General features: G+C 34.0%; 1 protein-coding gene across 1 annotated transcript in view; it reads right to left on the minus strand.

The window, feature by feature from the left end:
* Positions 1-3,114, minus strand: part of LOC134238222 (GTPase IMAP family member 9-like) — a 48,205-nt gene extending 45,091 nt beyond the window's left edge. The window contains exon 1 of the mRNA XM_062720340.1: positions 3,063-3,114. The gene's annotated coding sequence lies outside the window, so the exon portion shown is untranslated. The remainder of the gene's footprint in view (positions 1-3,062) is intronic.
* Between the last annotated feature and the right edge of the window lie 15,851 nt (positions 3,115-18,965).

Consider the following 18,965-nt stretch of genomic DNA (forward strand, 5'->3'; position numbering starts at 1 on the left):
TGACAATCTTAGGAACAATGTATGCTTATATATTTCTATAATTTATTCGTATTATTAAAGCAAGTAGTGTATTAAACTCCTGATCAGTCTTTCCTTTGTCGTTCGTAACAAATAAGATACAAAAGTTAAACACTACGCCGCATATTTGAAATATAATTTTTGTTTCTTTCGGAAGTTCTAATTTTTTCGCTTTAGGATAGTACTGCTAGAATCGTATGATTAACGGGAATTGATGACAATTTTTCGATCTTTATTTACAAAATGTAAATTGTATGGTAAGATTTCATCCGAAAGTGTTGAATAATTATTTGTGTAATGGGAGAGTAGGATTCTTGAGTTTCTGATTGAAAAACAATGAAAGGAAACACTTTCTGTGGTCTTCAACTCGCCATTAAGATATATCGACGACTTTTTGTCAATTAAGAATTATGATAATTTTCATTCTTACGTCGAAACGATATATCCTTGTGAGCTTGAGATAAAAGATACCACAGAGTCTGACACTTCTGTTTCATACTTGATATTCTACTTGAAGAAGACGTTTTAATGGTAATCTAACAACCAAGCTTTATCAAAAATGTGATTTTAACTTCCAGTCATCAACTTCCCTTATGCAGCAATGTACCTTCATCACCTGCATACGGAGTATATATATATATATCTCACATGATTCGATACGCAAAATAATGCTCTACATATAAGCAATTTCTAAAACGAGATAAATTATTGACAAGCAATTTGAAACAAGAATATCAGCAGTCGTGTTTAATGTCGTAATTTCCTAAGTTCTATGGTCGATACAATAACCTTGTCAGCAAATACAATCTATCATTCTGTCAAATGCTGACTGACATTTTTCATACTAATTCTTAATTCATTATTTAGATACATGTACTGCATTGACGAGGGTTTCCCCGTCATTTCCTGATCATGACAAAGAGCACACGGCGGGTGTGACCGGTCAACAGGGGATGTGCACTCCTTCATTGCACCTGATCCCACCTCTGATGTTTCTGTGGTCTGTATTTGATCTGCTTCTATATTGTATTGTTTAATGGATATTGAGGCTGAAAAGTATTCGTTATCTCCATGCATTCATTCTAGCAGCACTTTGCACGGTACAGAGATTATTTTTCCGAAGTATTTATACAAATAGTAATTAATTATTCCTGAGGTAGTTTAAACTTTTCACTTTTTATTAAGACACATTCTTCTATTTATAGACATCATGATAAGGTCATGTTAGAGTATTTACTGTAGTGCAAATCCAGTTCAAATTTATAATATAGATTATGATAGTACAATTTTTATCCATGTTTTTTTTTTTTATTTATTAGTGTTAATTTTTACAAAATTGTGGAAATTCGCCAAATTCGGATAATTATGTGTTCTGCCTTAAGATATATCCGTAGAGCTAGAGCAAAACCGAGTTAAAATTCTAAGCATATAAATATTTTCAAAAAAGCATTGTAGTTTCTGTAAAATGCTGCTATCCTATCTAGATTCTCCAATTCCATTGTAAAAATCATTTTTGTTTGACTGTTTTATTGCAGGTCAAAGATATTGAATCATTCTCAATTTATTTTAGACCCCATATTACCCTCCAATGTACTTGCATAAAAATATACAATAATATCAATTAAATGGGTGATATACAGGAATACATATATACTACATTATTTAATTCATAGACTCAATTTTTGGCCTTTAATACCGATACATCGAAAGAGTACTGTCTTTGTCTTTTTTAGTTTAGTACAGGAATAAATGTCGCAGATTTCGCAGAAAAAATACATAACCTGCATATGTCCAATCGACAATACACAACTGAAAACAATGTTTACAAAGAACTTTTGAACTAAAATATGTTACTTTTTCTATTTTTATAACTTTTTCTATGTAATAATTTAAGTGTATTAAATTAATTTTATCAAAATAGAGAGTCATGAGAGCATTTTCTGATATCATTAAACAAGTACATGTATATATGATTATAATTGAGTATTACATGTATTATGATCTCTTGAAAAACCAGTATTTATTTAGAGGGGTTATTTTTTGTGTTTTGCTTAAAATCTGTTAAAATGCCTCAAAATACCAGTATAGCGCTTTTTTCCATTTTAATTCTTCTTTCAGAGATTATAATACATTTCTATTAGAATAAGGTATAAGGTTGTCAGTTTATTTCGTTTATTGTTGAGGTCAAACGTTGAACAAGTTGAAACCTGCAGTTTTAAAATCGTTACAAAAATTTTTACAGCTTTAACTGATGGTTAATGTGTAAAAATACCAGCTAAACTCATTTTTTTTTTCATTTTGTTACTTTGTTTGATATCTAGCAGAAATGCTCATGATCATAGCTTTGTTGTAGTCATATTTTCAATAAATATTTATAATTTCTTCCTCTATAAAGTATTACATTATATATGTCAAGGCTTATGACAGCTTATCTACGTTAAAAATTATCTTTAGGATGAGGTCAATCAAATATCAAAAGATACACTATATACTTAAAAAATACAACGATAACGAACAGTATTTAAGATAAAATAAAGTCGATAGAACAATGCAAAATAGAAGCAGAACAAACACGGACCATTAAAACATTAGAGGTGAGATCCTCTGCCGACCTGTCACACTCGCCGTGTGCTCCTTGTCATGACCCGGAAATAACAAAAAATAACAACAATAGCAAACACGAGAAAATCATTTATAAATAGAAATACAATACGTTTCTCTTACATTCTGTTAATTTTTGTTACCCTTGATTTTTTTTTTCTTTTTGACAACAGTTAATAGTGGTAACATATTACTTTCTTTTAACATTTTTGCTCCAACATCATTTATTAATGTTGACATAGGGAGACTTAATATTTTACATAAGACGACAGTTAAGCTTTAGGATACTAAATCAAGGTTTCGTTTCGCAAAACAAATAAAATTTATTGCTTTTTTTAAATTCGTTTTATAAGCATGATTATGGATCCTTTTCCACCAATTTTTGCGCTTTCTTACTTGAAGGAAATATTTTCTCTAAAGAATGTTAATAAAAAATCACTTACCAATCTTTTTGATACTTGGAGCTTTTTGCTGTTCGCTGGACTATGATCAGTCTTAAATGACTGATTATCACGCGCATAAAATATCACTGCGCAATCGTTACATATAGATAGCAGCCCTCCTGTGTAAGGCAATTTACTCAACAGTGTACCATGATAAACTATAGGTTTCTATCTGCCTTCGCCAAAGAAATATATCATTTTCTTTTAAGTTTCATTCAATTTTTTTAATAAAGAAATTTAAAAGAAGGAGATGTACACATCATGAATAATTGTTTAAGGTTCCATCAAAGGTCAAAATGTCCTGAAATTTATTCCTTACAATAGAACCAGACTTGTGTGGTTTACTAAGCTGAAATTTTACAGTTTATTAATATATCACTGGTTAACAGATAGGAAGTTCCCCTTCATCACAAATACTAAAAAACAAATGTAGAAAAAATCTTGTCTGAGAGCGAGCTATCGAAAAAACAACAAAATTTTTTACATGTTTACCTTTAATGAAACCTCAAACGTTTCTTTAACTAAATATCGGAATATCTCGGGTATTATTGCCGTTTTATCATTAATTCAATGGAAATCTTTCACAAAGCCACATTAAGGAGTTGTTTAAATCTAATACATAAAGACAACACAGCTCGACGCGTTATCTTATATTCAGTGGTACTTAAGGCATTAAGTGGATAACAATTTTTTACAGGAACATTGTTTAGTTACAAGTGTTGCAAATAAACGCATTAATAATAGAAACAGAAGATCGATTGTGTTTTTAAAGAATTAATACATATACAGGCCCTCAGGCGTGCTACTACCCCACACGCTCGCTGCACGAACGGTACACGAACGCTACACGGTTGCACGAAACATTGCACGGTTTACACGAAACGCTACACGGTTTGCACGAAACGCTACACGGTTTACACGAAACGCTTTGCACGAAAGGCTGCATGATTTACACAAAAGGCTGCACGAAACGCTTTGTACACGTTTCTCACACGCTTTGTGCACGATTTTCGCACGTTTTGGCTTCGGTTTGGATTTTTCTACTCGGAATATCTCGGGTATTATTGCCGTTTTATCATTAATTCAATGGAAATCTTTCACAAAGCCACATTAAGGAGTTGTTTAAATTAGATTTCAGTACACTTGTATTATATAAACCGATAGAAATATTTAATACTCCGACAGTTGTAATCAATTGATAAATAATTGTCAGTTCGAATTTATCTATTTATTTAACCAACTGTTTAAAAACGAAATGCCGATATCATGAATGACTGTTTAATAAAATACAATTTTTATACAGGTATTAGTCATTCATTTCAATGTAATATTTTTACGAATATAATTGAATAAATCAAACAAAAATTAGATTTCTTACCGCGGGAATATAAACTCATTGATTTTTAATAATATTGATTATAATGTGTTTGATTTCCGTAGGCGGATTATTTTTCGCGATTTTGATTTTAAATTAGATATCAAATTTGCCTATATACTCTACTAACGATTATTGATACATTTTTTTTTTATTTTACGCAAGCATTATCAATAAGAGAGAAACCGGTAAAAGGGGGGGGGTTAATGTGATCTATTAATCTATTCTATTCTCTTTCTCTTTTTACATGAAGCTTATTAAATAAAATCAGTATACCCATCATTCTGTAAAATCCTTCATTTCAAAACAAGACTAAACGTATGTATATATGTGAACATTTATTAAATTAATAGTCGCGGTATTTGACTATACATTGTACATACAATATAGATCGATCTTTACACCGGCATTCAGGTATATTACAAGAAAACTGAAATATCTTAGATGAAATAAAAAGTACCTGATTTATAAAACAAATGATATACAATTATTCATGATTTACTCCTAAGCTTTTCTTACATGATATTCTTAAAAAGACTATCAAATCAGTTCTGTTTATTTATTAATGTTTACGGCTAGAAATTCGGATTTACAAATAAAAGATGAAATCCGCTAATTTATAAGTTGTACCCATCAAATATTTATAGAACCATTTTATTAAAAAAAAAAATAATAAAATCCAGTCGTAATTTTCAGGTGTCATTAAGCCGTGAACTCAGCATGTACATATAGCAAAACAGGTTTTCAGGTGCCATGCACTCGGAGCCCGTGATCGCTGAACATTGAAATGACCTTGATCACAGTTGACATGAGGAAAGAAAAATCCAATACATTTTGAAGGTTTGTATCTGCGCACACATTTCACAAAGGATTTAAAAAAAATAGAAAAATTAAGCATTAGCTGAAACTAACATTAGATTGAAAGTTACAACAAAAAATGAAAGACTGTACTAGTAATTTAATTTACCCCCCCCCCTTCGTTTATAAAGATGTGATCATCAGTGCATGTGTATTAAAATTATAAAATCCATCTATTTGAAAATAATGAGCAACAAGTTTTATGTATTAAAAAGTATCAAATGACACATCGTTTCAAATTTAAAGAGAAGAGCGGAGTCCTGATATATTTTTGCGTCGAGAAATGTTGTTTGAAATATAAAAGCCGAGGCGTTAGCCGAGGCTTTTATATTTCAAACAACATTTCGAGACCGAGGAGGTTATTCTGCATCATTCACGACAACAAGGACTTTATTTCTATTCTAGCAAGGGCGATAAATACGACCGATCGTTTCCTCTATATAGAGAAACGAATTAGGCCACCATGACTCGATTACGCTGTTCTATTTAACACCAGAGAGAAATTTTGTTGACTTACCTATATATGGAATGCAGATGATTTGAGCTTTCGTTGCATTAAAAATAGTCTTGTTTAATTACAAATCTGTTCGTAATATGTATTGATTAGTTAAAATGAATATACAAAAACAAATTCGTGTTCTTGTTTTACTGCTAAAATCACGTTGTTTAATGTGTAGGGAGGTCCGTGGAATAGCCCCGCTTAGCTATAAAAACCGACATTCATCAGCAACTTGATGCAATTTACAGTGTTTATACTGCAAAAGACGACACATCGATGAGGTCTAATCAAGTATTTCATGCTACAGTCAAACATGCATTTGAATTGTTCAGATTTGATACGTGTTTCTGATCTGATAATTTTCTGATGACATTCGTGGTCTATTGGAGAATAATGTCCAGGCGGCTTCCTTTGAAGTTTCAATAACCGTGGTAGTATTGAACATATTTTCTGTAGAAGGAAAAGAAACAAAACAAATATAAATTATACATTGCCGTTTATTTTCATTTTGTTTTTTGTTTTTGTTTTTACTCCTATAATATCACAAGCTTAAAGCCATATATGGCGTAACTGATCCAAAAATATATTTTTGAAAAATACAAAATTAAGTTAAGAAATATAGTTAATACATTTAAATTAAAGCTTTTCATACAATTCTGAACACGGAGAACACCTCGTTTCATCTAATAATACAATTTTATCTTCACTGTAATGTGTTATTTAAATCTTTTGTATATTCTTCCGAGTAGGAGAAAATTCCGAAAATCCAAATAAAATTGTGATATCTTTATAACGCAGTTGACTTAGATTTTGTAATTTACGGAAAAGTTCTATCTTTATATAAAGTAATGATACAAATAATAAGTTCTTATAATTTTAGTCTAATAATTTTCATTGTACATACGCCATATATGGCTTTAACTAATTCAATAATAAAATAATAATATAATTTTACATCCTGACCCATCGATAGCCATATTTAAAATGAAATGACTTCCGAATGAATCTTACACGATTCTTACACGAAAGTCACACGTTTCTCACACGGTTTTTACACGAAAGTCGCACGTTTCTCACACGCTTTTTGCACGCTCGCTACACGGTTTGCACGAAACGCTTTGGAGCTTACACGAAAGGCTGCAGGGTTTACAGGAAATGCTACACGGTTTGCACGAAACGCTGCACGGTTTACACGAAACGCTACACGGTTTGCACGAAAAGGAAAGCGCACGAAAGTCACACGCTTTTATGGGGTAGTAGCACGTCTCAGGGTCTGTACCAAACATATACACTGTACCAAACAAAGGTCCAATATACTGTATATGTTATCACATGTATAGTGTTTTCAAGTGAATCTTTGGAATACATTAAAAGTCAAATTTGATATATATTTTACGTCTTTTTGTTCGATTGACATTGCTGTTTATATAGTAAGTATGGAGTTGTTTGAAGGTGTAGCAATAAACAGTGTAACAAAAAAAGTCAGTAAAAGATGGATTTTGTTTTTTCGGAAGCCATTTAGTTTTAGAGCAGGCCGTGAAATTTACGTTCTAAGTACTTGCTATACGAACTATCCTACCCGGTGATTTTATTGTAAGAGAATGTAGACTGGAAGTGACCAGACCATGATATAATGGATTTTTTTTATTTGAAAGAGAGATTTGTCTGTGCAGTTTAAAACAAAGTGAGGATTGTTTTGGCCTCGGTTTGGATTTTCTATTCGGAGTCTCTCGAACGGTTTTATTATTAAAACCATATTAATTACATCTTAATCTCTCACAACTACTTTAACAGTTGTTTAAATTAGAATTTAGTAAATAGCAGTATTAATATATAAACTGATATAGATATACTGTGACAGTTATGATTATGTTAATAAATAATTTTGTATTTATTTAACCAGTTGTATAGAGATAGAATGCCGATATCATGGTGTACATGTATGTGTAATACATTTTATTCGCAGACTTAATCATATGATTTTAAATATATTTGTCATTCATTACAATATGTTTCTTGCGTTTAAATATTTTTACATGTATTATATTAAACACAAATTTAATTTCTTACTTCAGGTAGCTTCAAATCGTTTATTGATTTCAATTTAAATATCAGTCATTGATTAATTTCCGTTTGGTTTCCGTAGGCAGATTACTTTTCTTTTCTTTTTTATTAAAAATAATAAAATTTCTGTATATTTTGTCCGACAAACTATTAATTCAGGCTCCGTTTTTATTGCAAAATGAACTTGTATATTACATGTCAGTAAAATTGTATAACAAATGTAGTCAGGTTATCATTTCAGTTAACAATGTAGATCTAAAGTTACACATTCAGATACAATAGAAAGAAAGCTGAAATATCCTACATCAAATTACAAAATGATTGATAAAACAAATAATATACAATGATTCATAATTTAATTCTGAACTTTGAAATATTATTTTCATGAAAATGCAAGAATCAACTCTACATGTTTGTACTAGTTTTTTTTTTACTACATGCATTTACGGCTACAAATTCAGATTTGTTTGTAAAAGATTAAATCCACGGATATAAGTTGTACCGATTAAATAATCAAACTATTTATTTCATTTCATAAAAAAAATTCTCGGGTATCATACAGCCGTGAACGCGTACGCAACACATGTGTATGTACATGTTGCAAAACAGGTTGGTTCAGTTCCATGCACTCGGAGCTCGTGATCGTTTTTGATTTCGGTTGAAAAGGCGGAAAGAAGATAACAATATATTTTTTAAGGTGTGTTGGCGCACATATTTAACAGAAGATTTAAAAGAGAATAGAAAAATTAAACATAATATATAGAAAATCTAAACATTTATTTAAACTAACGTTAAAGTTAACAACAAATTTGAAAGACTGTACTCATTTTCTTTTGCCACCCCACCCCCTACACATACATGTACATACACTCCCCCAGAATATCTAAACCTGTCCTCGACTGTGCAAGTGAATCAAAATTAAAATCCATTTATTTGACAAGAATGAACAACAAATTATATGTTTTAAAAGGTATTAAATAACACATCGTTTCTGAAATTTGTATCAAATACTTTAAAAGTTACACGCAAGACAAGAGCGGGTATCTTTCAGCTTACATGTAAAATAACTTATATGTTTAAGAATATATAACACAAAAATGCAATGTAATACTGTAACAATTAATGATTTATATACCAAGGTATATAAACAAACGCAGCTAAGCTGCGGGGTTCTTTTAGTCCAAGCAACAAAGGGAAGAAAACTGAATTTCAGGAGATAAGTTTAGTTGGGTAGATTGCCTAAATTAGGCAATCTACCCAACTAAACTTATCTCCTGAAATTCAGTATTGATACATGTGTATTTAGGCTTGCCACAAATGTTTAACAATACTGGGTGGATTGCCTGACGACGAAGGTTTGCCACAATAAGTAGATTGTATTGAATTTCTGTTTAACTAACCATTTAAAGGATAGTCAACCCCCTTGAGGCTTACTTGGTAAGCTTTTAAGATAGTGCAAGTCTCTGATAACAGATGATGCCTGTGCGTCCTGACTAAGGACTATTCAGTATCTTCTGTTGTCAAAGGCTGACGACTAGGAGATTGGACGTATAGCGTCATGACTGACACTACGAGCCTGAATAAGGCAGTATTAGTGTTGGTCCGGTGCCATCGGGTGGACACGTAATTTTTGTAAGTATTAGGCCAACATTCAAGTGTGATTTTCCCTTAAGTAAGGAAAGGGTCATATTTGTATATATTTGCAGGCCAAGCATTTGAACCAATCATTTTTAAAAGGAAATTTTTTTTGTTATTTATATCAATCTTTACCGAGATCCTTGAATCAACCAGGTACGACCCCTGAACACGTTACAATATGTACAGTAGAACTCGGTTATAACGAAGTCGCTGGGATCTATAAAATCACTTCGTATAAGAAATACATGAAATTCATATAGCTGGGGATCCAAAATGACTTCGCTATATCGGTAAATTCGCTACATCCGTGTTCGTACTAAACGAGTTTTACTGTACGTTGAATAAGTATAGCTTACATCATAGAAGCTGATTAGTATTGATCATATCGTTTTCCGCATGCTTGTGGGCTTGTACGAGGGGTGTTAGAAAAGTTCGCGGACAAGTTCTATTGTGACCGCACTATTACCACGAAACCGGTCAAACATTCCAGATAAAATCTTTACCTTTTTTCCAATAAATATACAAGAATTTGGTGCTCTCCGATGATTATTGAAAAATATTTACATTTGCTGTGTTTTTCTAGTAAGCTTACTGTGAAATTGATTTGAAAATCATTTTCGTGTATACTCACGGGTAGAAATATACACGGAGAAACGTGCGTTAACGTGACGTCACAATGAGGCTCCAGCGACGTTAGTTAAAATGCAAGGATATAGGGCAGCGAGAAATTCAAATATTTAGCATACATGTATTTTAGTTGCTTCCAAACATGTAAAATGTAAATATAAGGAATGTTTTTCAGTTTAGTGTGAATTATTGGTGTGTGAATCACACAGACTTGTTACGTAGGCATATTTCATGAAGCGCGCTCATAACTCACACAAAACTGAAAAACATGAAGTTCCTTAAATATACAGCTTTTTTTATTTTGATAAAACTTGCTTCACGGAGCATGTTGCATTTTGGCACGTTTACATCACAAAGACTCTTTATTAAAATTAAAAATTGCACAATTGCAGCACAAAGAGTATTATAATATTTTACCTGCCGCTAACGTATTCAGGAAACGTCACTGGGAGAAATTTTGAACTAAATTGGCGGGTATATGACTGTTTTATAGCCGTTTATAACTGATCAACACTTAAAAATACAGCCAATATCGGAACGTCATTGAGCGTCATGGAGCACTGCACTACGTGAAAAATATGTGTGCAGACTGGAAATTGTCTACAAATAGATTAAAATGTTCAAGATGCTGCCGGGAATTCCCTACACCTAAAAGGACAAGTTTTCAAATGCTTGTAGCTTCATAAGAATGGAAGGATTAACATTTTGAATGATTAATTCCATCGATACTTCAATACCCCTGTATCGCATGGACAATTCGTTGCGCCTATATGGTTTTGCACAGTTTCCATACCTGATCGATTAACTGCATAGACTTTTTTAAAGATCTCAATAATATCCGAATCAGTACAAAAGACATTATATAGAACAAAAGTAACATGTCTTGATATAGATATTCAATTTTAAAGTAGAAAAAAAGTTAAGAAAAATCTGAAGAAATGAAAGATTTATAGAACTGCGACAAATCTTAAGCGGTTGAAATCTGGCTGTCTCGTCGCCTTACGTCAAGTGATTGCTACGTGAATCCCATGACCTCATAGTTAAATCGTTGTAAATTTTCAAGATTTTATCATATGGACCTGATTTTCTACATATCAATAAACAAAATGTAGGAATTTATTCAGACATAAGTCATACCTCACAGTAAACAATAGATTTTCCGTAATTCAATGTGTCCGCGAACTTTCCTCGTATAACCGTGCCATTATATTGGCAGTTTTCAGTGTTTTTTTTTTCAACCAAATCTTCTCGGGGTTTTTACCGTCAGAGGTTGGAAAAAATAACTGTTGTCTTTTTGTCAATGACCACAATACATGTATCTTAATTATTTTTGTGGTGATCGTATATAATCTGCAGTTGTGTCTTCATTTTTCAAAGAACATTGTTCTCTTTTTATGAGAAATTCAATGACCGACGTTTGAAGTGAGATGAATATCATATTTCAATGAAATCAAATGACATTTAAATGAAATAAAACATTTTAATGATTATTGTATATAAAAATGATATATATTAAATATATGAAAAGTATTTAAACTATTCTGTAATTAATAAAATTTTTACTGTTTACTAATTGTTAAAAAACAATCAATTGAAACGGAAAGCCGTTTTCTATATTGTCATTATAGCGAAAGTTATCGCCCTTGTCATTTTTATAACTAATTATATATGTGCTTAAATAAATACTTAATTAGTGTTGAATTTGAATTAAAATGATCAATAATAATCTTTGTAAGTTACACTAGTCGGATTACAAAAGATTGGTTGATTGGAAGCTTGATTCGTGTTTTCATACCAATTGTTAGTTCATTATTTATACACTGAATTGACCACGGATTTTTTCCGTTATTTCCTGATTATGACAACGAGCACACGGCGGGTGTGACCGGTTGGCAGGGGATGCTTACTCCTCCATGGCACCTGATCCCACCTCTGATGTTTCAGAGGTCCGTGTTTGCTCTGCTCTTATTTTGTATATTTGTTTAATGGACGTTGAGATTGAATACTGTTCGTTATTTCCATATCCTTCTTTAATTAGTTTGTAAATAAATAATCACTATGTATTATATATGGTGTTAAGATATATAGGGTTTTTACTGACAATCATTCGAGAGCGGTTCTAGAGGTAAAACTTGACAAACATGTGTGTGTACATATAAGTGTGCGGACTTCCCTGCTTATATTGTACTGTTTTAAGTAATAAGTGTGTGGTCATCCCTGCTTATTACTTGACAGAGTGTGTGGTCATCCCTGCTCTGTGATTGGCATCTTAAAGTAGCAAGTGTGCGGACATCCCTGCTTGTTGCTGCGCAAGATCAGATGTGCAGACATCCCTGCCTGCATCTTGTGGTAGAGCATTGGTGTGCGGACATCCCTACCAGTGTCTCTAGGCTAGAACCGTATTAGTGTGCGGTCATCCCTGCTTATCTCTTGTGGGAGTGCGCTGGTGTGTGGACTTCCCTGCCAGTGTCACTTGTTCGCTACCAGTAAAGACCTTATATAACGCAGTACCAAGTGATTAAGACTGCGCATTGTACATATTTGCAGCATCTCAAGGCTATCCGTTTTTATCACGGGTACGAGCCTGCGGGGGTTCACAGGCAGTGACCTCCCTTGCACGTTACATAAAATTTGGTGGCAGCGATGGGATACCTTGAGATAGCTGCGCCATGGAAGACGTAGACAAAGAACTGACTATGATAGAAGAGAAGCTCGCGGAGCTGAGGGAGGAAAGTATCAGGAATAGAAGTTTTAAGTCGTCGACTCCAGTGACCCCGCGTGTTAAAGATAAAGTAAGAGACTCGGGTGTTGGCGAATCTCGCATCTCCGGAGAATTGCGGCAGACAGAAGAAAAGTCATCAACGCATGAGCATGATGGTGCGCTATCCCAGCGCGCACCTATCCTTGAAGAAAAGTCTCTAGGACAATCTCTCAGGGACATGTTCAGAGAGACCGGAGCAAGACCTCGCGATTACGGTCAACCAGAGTCTCCTACACGATTTGATACAGAAGCGGTGCAAAACGGCAGACCTAGACTGAGACTTAGTCATGAAGAACTTTACAGAGATGATCAAGACGATTCTCTCCTCCCTGGGATAACAAGAAGGAGATCCAGAATTAGATTTGCAAGTCCGCATGCGGAGACGACGCGCTAACAGAGTTTCCAGCGCAAAGACAAATGATAAAGCCAGCAACGTATGATCGCAGTGCTCCCTGGTTGGATTATCATGCGCATTTTGAAGCATGTGCTGAAATAAGTGGATGAAGATATCATCAGAAGGGATTGTATCTAGCAGTTTCTCTTCGGGGAAGTGCGCAAGGAGTGTTAGGTAACATGCCAATGGGGACAAAGCTCGATTATCAGACACTTTTAAAAGCCCTTGAAGACAGATTTGCTCCCCCAAGTCAAACGGAGCTATACAGGGTGCAGATGCGTGAGCGGCGCCAAAGAGCTGGAGAATCTCTTCCTGAGTTGGGACAGGCCATTCGCAGACTTGCCAACTTAGCCTACCCCACTGCGACAGCCGAAATTCGGGAAGCGCTGTCTAAAGACCAATTTGTGGACGCATTGGTCGACAAGCAAAAGTGTCAAAACCGGAGAGAAAGCTTCCATAGGAGCAAGTCCAGTCGGAATTGACGCTGGCCTATTCATTGAAATGGACGTCTGTGGCGTGACGGCGAAGCTATTGGTAGACACAGGTGCGACAGTTAGCCTAATATCTACCGAACTGATGAGTAGAATTCCAGAAGAGGACCGACCTAGGCTTGACTCATTCAGTCGTGATATATTGGAAATGAATTTGAATAATGTGAAATTGCACAAGAAATATAAGAATGAAATGAAATATACTTTACAAAGTATAATTTCCTAGACTTATATTTATAATATTAAACACAAACCTGTCAAGGAACACATGGTGACCTTTAATTTGAAAAGTCTGCAGACTGCACAAGTATTTCACAAAAAATCTACTAATCCATAAAGCTGAAAATCATAAGTGTAGCCATCTTCATAACATCTCATAAATATGTGAAACAATTATTTTGTTAAATGAGATTCTTTATAATCTTGGATCCCACATATGAGGTAATAATGGTGATTTAATTGACAGTGAAGACCCAATCCATAACGTACCTTATTAGTAAACAGTTTTTGAAAACCCTGGACCTATTCAACTTTCCATTCCCTCTTCATCACCCAAAAAGGCTACTTATGCTATCTATAATTCTGTAGATGTGAATAGTTTGAAATATTGTTGAATTTATACAGACATTTTTGTTGCTACATGAACATGTACCAACCTTGACATGTTTGCTAGGTATATATTCAGGTCCAGTACAATCACTAGATTTAGCTACGTTGTTAGAATTTTTTTACAGAAATAAATCACTTTGGTACAGAGCTCAATAAAGTTACTTAAGGTAGGTAAATACTTCTTCTTCTCTTTCTTTACTTATAAAAGGTCATCGACCCATCACACAAGTTTGATAATAAAGCTTCTAAATAAAATAAAGCTAACTAAGTAGGTAAATCAAGCTACGTAGCTATAACAAAAATCAAGTGAATGTACCAGACCTGATATCATATTGTCTTGTAAAAAATCTTCTCGTACATAATCAAGTCCTCATCAATATTGTTTACGTATTTATTTTTTTTACATATCAATAAACTTTTTTATAAAGACATAATATTATAAACCAAGGCCCAACTACCTGTTTCTTTTTCAAATTCAAACATTGTTGATTCAGTATCATCATCACAGGCCCATCACTACATCCGTCTCGCTACCAAATGAATGTTCGCTGTCAGAATCGTATTCATCAGTTATATTACTCGTTCATCTATCGCACATTGACCTCAATACATCCGAAGAGTCTTGTAAATTGTACTGTGTGTAAACAACATTGAAAACAAACATCGCCATTTATCTTCTCTCCGTTTAACAAACACAACATTTAGTTTATATTTAAAAAAAATTAATTAATTTAATCTTTAACTGGACATATCTTATATACATTGTTTGCAACCTCTTTTTCAATCAATGTTGCGGAGGAAACAATTTAGCGTGTGAAATTCCACAGCTATGAGGCAGAGGTACACAGAAATAAACACTGACGTTCTATTTTCGTATGCTACTACATGATTTAATTATTCTATAAAATCATATATATAGTCTTTTTATTGTCATTCCTTCGATTTTTTACTCAAGCCCTAGAGTTATCTAAAATGATGCTAATTAAGGACGACAGACCTAATTCGAAATTTCGCGCCACTGCGCAGGAAGTCGCGCATCTGCCTTGAATCAGATTGACGTAATTATGCATTGCAAAAGATGGTTGATATACATTTTTAATGTTTACAGAGAGTTTCATACCTTTATTCCCAATTTAAAAATATTTTACACAATTCGATTTACATTCATTTGTTGATTCTATAAGTAAATGATTATTTTACGACATGTGCCATAAGCGCATGGCGAGTAAACAAAAACGTGTGATGTTGATGACTTTCCTGACTCGCCAGTTAGGCTGGCTTTGTTCATTTGAAGCTTCGTTTTTCATTAAAAAATGAAGTACAGCAAGTACAAACATCATCATAAACTACGGCCAAATGTACGACCCCTGTCTCTCATTATCGATACGATTCTAGAGCGGATTCTGGACCGTGGCCTGAGACAATAGATATGGCAAGAAATTGGTACTGCGTTTTTAGGTGATACTTTTGTACCCTAGGGTACACCCTTATTAAATGTATGGAGAAAAGGTTACAAAAAGGGTACACTATTTATTCCTACTGAAAACGGAAGTAGATGCTTCCCAGTGGAAGGACGACTGTAACATCTATATAAGTAAAATTAAAAATAATGTAGCCGATGCTCAGGGTACAGTGGGTACAAAGGGTACACATGGGTACAGCAGGTTACAACACTATAAGAAATGGATACAAGGGTTTAGAAGGCTGAAATTTTCTGAGTTAAAATTTAAAATAATGGAGCCGATGCTCAGGGTATAGTGGGTACAAAGGGTACACATGGGTACAGCAGGTTACAACACTATAAGAAATGGATACAAGGGTTTAGAAGGCTGAAATTTTCTAAGTTAAAATTAAAAATAATGGATCTGATGCTCAGGGTACAGTGGGTACAAAGGGTACACATGGGTACAGCAGGTTACAACACTATAAGAAATGGATACAAGGGTTAAGAAGGCTGAAATTTTCTAAGTTAAAATTAAAAATAATGGAACCAATGCTCAGGGTACAGTGGGTACAAAGGGTACACATGGGTACAGCAGGTTACAACACTATAAGAAATGGATACAAGGGTTTAGAAGGCTGAAATTTTCTAAGTTTAAATTTAAATAATGGAGCAGATGCTCGGGGTACAGTGGGTACAAAGGGTACACATGGGTACAGCAGGTTACAATACTATAAGAAATGGATACAAGGGTTAAGAAGGCTGAAATTTTCTAAGTTAAAATAAAAAATAATGGAGCCGATGCTCAGGGTACAGTGGGTACAAAGGGTACACATGGGTACAGCAGGTTACAACACTATAAGAAATGGATACAAGGGTTAAGAAGGCTGAAATTTTCTAAGTTAAAATTAAAAATAATGGATCTGATGCTCAAGGTACAGTGGGTACAAAGGGTACATGTACACATGGGTACAGCAGGTTACAACACTATAAGAAATGGATACAAGGGTTAAGAAGGCTGAAATTTTCTAAGTTAAAATTAAAAATAAAGGATCTGATGCTCAAGGTACAATGGGTACAAAGGGTACACATGGGTACAGCAGGTTACAACACTATAAGAAATGGATACAAGGGTTTAGAAGGCTGAAATTTTCTAAGTTAAAATTAAAAATAATGGAGCCGATGCTCAAGGTACAGTGGGTACAAAGGGTACATGTACACATGGGTACAGCAGGTTACAACACTATAAGAAATGGATACAAGGGTTAAAAATGCTGAAATTTTCTAAGTTAAAATTAAAAATAATGGAGCCGATGCTCAGGGTACAGTGGGTACAAAGGGTACACATGGGTACAGCAGGTTACAACACTATAAAAAATGGATACAAGGGTTAAGAAGGCTGAAATTTTCTAAGTTAAAATTTAAAATAATGTAGCCGATGCTCAGGGTACAGTGGGTACAAAGGGTACACATGGGTACAGCAGGTTACAACACTATAAAAAATGGATACAAGGGTTAAGAAGGCTGAAATTTTCTAAGTTAAAATTTAAAATAATGTAGCCGATGCTCAGGGTACAGTGGGTACAAAGGGTACACATGGGTACAGCAGGTTACAACACTATAAGAAATGGATACAAGGGTTAAGAAGGCTGAAATTTTCTAAGTTAAAATTAAAAATAATGGAACCGATGCTCAGGGTACAGTGGGTACAAAGGGTACACATGGGTACAGCAGGTTACAACACTATAAGAAATGGATACAAGGGTTAAGAAGGCTGAAATTTTCTAAGTTAAAATTAAAAATAATGGAACCGATGCTCAGGGTACAGTGGGTACAAAGGGTACACATGGGTACAGCAGGTTACAACACTATAAGAAATGGATACAAGGGTTTAGAAGCTAAAATTCTCTAAGTTAAAGTTAAAAATAATGGATCTGATGCTCAGGGTACAGTGGGTACAAAGGGTACACATGGGTACAGCAGGTTACAACACTATAAGAAATGGATACAAGGGTTTAGAAGGCTGAAATTCTCTAAGTTAAAATTAAAAATAATGTAGCCGATGCTCAGGGTACAGTGGGTACAAAGGGTACACATGGGTACAGCAGGTTACAACTCTATAAGAAACAGATACAAGGCTTTAGAAGGCTAAAATTTTCCTGCATTGAGCAAGGTTTAAATTTAGTCAAACATCTGTTTTTATCTAAGTGCACGAGCAAAATCCTTTGGTGCACGGGGTTTGAAGTTAGGGAGGAATGACAGAAAATAACTTAAACAAGTTATTATTTTATTGAAGCTTTTTTGGAAAAATAACGTGTTTGAGTTACTAAGGCTGGGAAGAAGTAGGTCATAGCAAAGAGAAGTAACTCATTGAGACAAAAAAATAACTCATTTGAGTTATTTTTAAATAACTTGTTTAAGTTATGCCCCTGACTGATAATGTGACCGATACTTTAAGGTCTACTCGGCCGATGTGGACCCATATCTTGGGGCATCGCTAACACTACAGATTACCTCCAATTACCACTACGTCTATGGCCATCGGCAGGGAAATGTGAATATGATTTTGGAAACCCTTGTCAAAAAAGCCGTGCCGTATACCATATACGGCGTCAGGATCTGTGAATTTGTTTAGATCTAGGTCATGGCCTTTAGAAAATCCCCAGATGTAACTGTGGATGCCAAAATGGTGACTGAAACCAAACTAACCTCCCATTGCTTTACATTAATGCTTAGTTTTAGAATTTTGAAAGTTAAAAATCTTACATGAATTTCTGTTAAAGATTTAACTTCATCAGTTACAATCCTCATTGTTCATTGTCAACATTGCAAAACAGGAAGATCATGAAAATTGAAAAATTGACTTATTTATTCTAGATTACACTTACTGCATTTAGTTCAAAAGTGATGAAATTATCCCAGACTGACATATATACAATTCCAACTTAAACATCTATTAGTTTAATATTCTTTAACTAGAGTAAAAAAGACACATTCTTAGCTCATGACCATGAATCCCTCCAATTTCATATTCAAATAAAGGAAGTTATGATTGATTATGCTCAGTAAAAAGCCGTGAGATATATAAATAAATAGTTTTAAGCAAAACCTGCCAGAGTTAAAAACCCTCTACCTGGGACACGGAT

Source organism: Saccostrea cucullata, unplaced genomic scaffold (genome assembly GCF_032062105.1).
Source record: "Saccostrea cucullata isolate Sc308-1 unplaced genomic scaffold, CSIRO_AGI_Scuc_v1 ctg901, whole genome shotgun sequence".
NCBI lineage: Eukaryota > Metazoa > Mollusca > Bivalvia > Ostreida > Ostreidae > Saccostrea > Saccostrea cuccullata.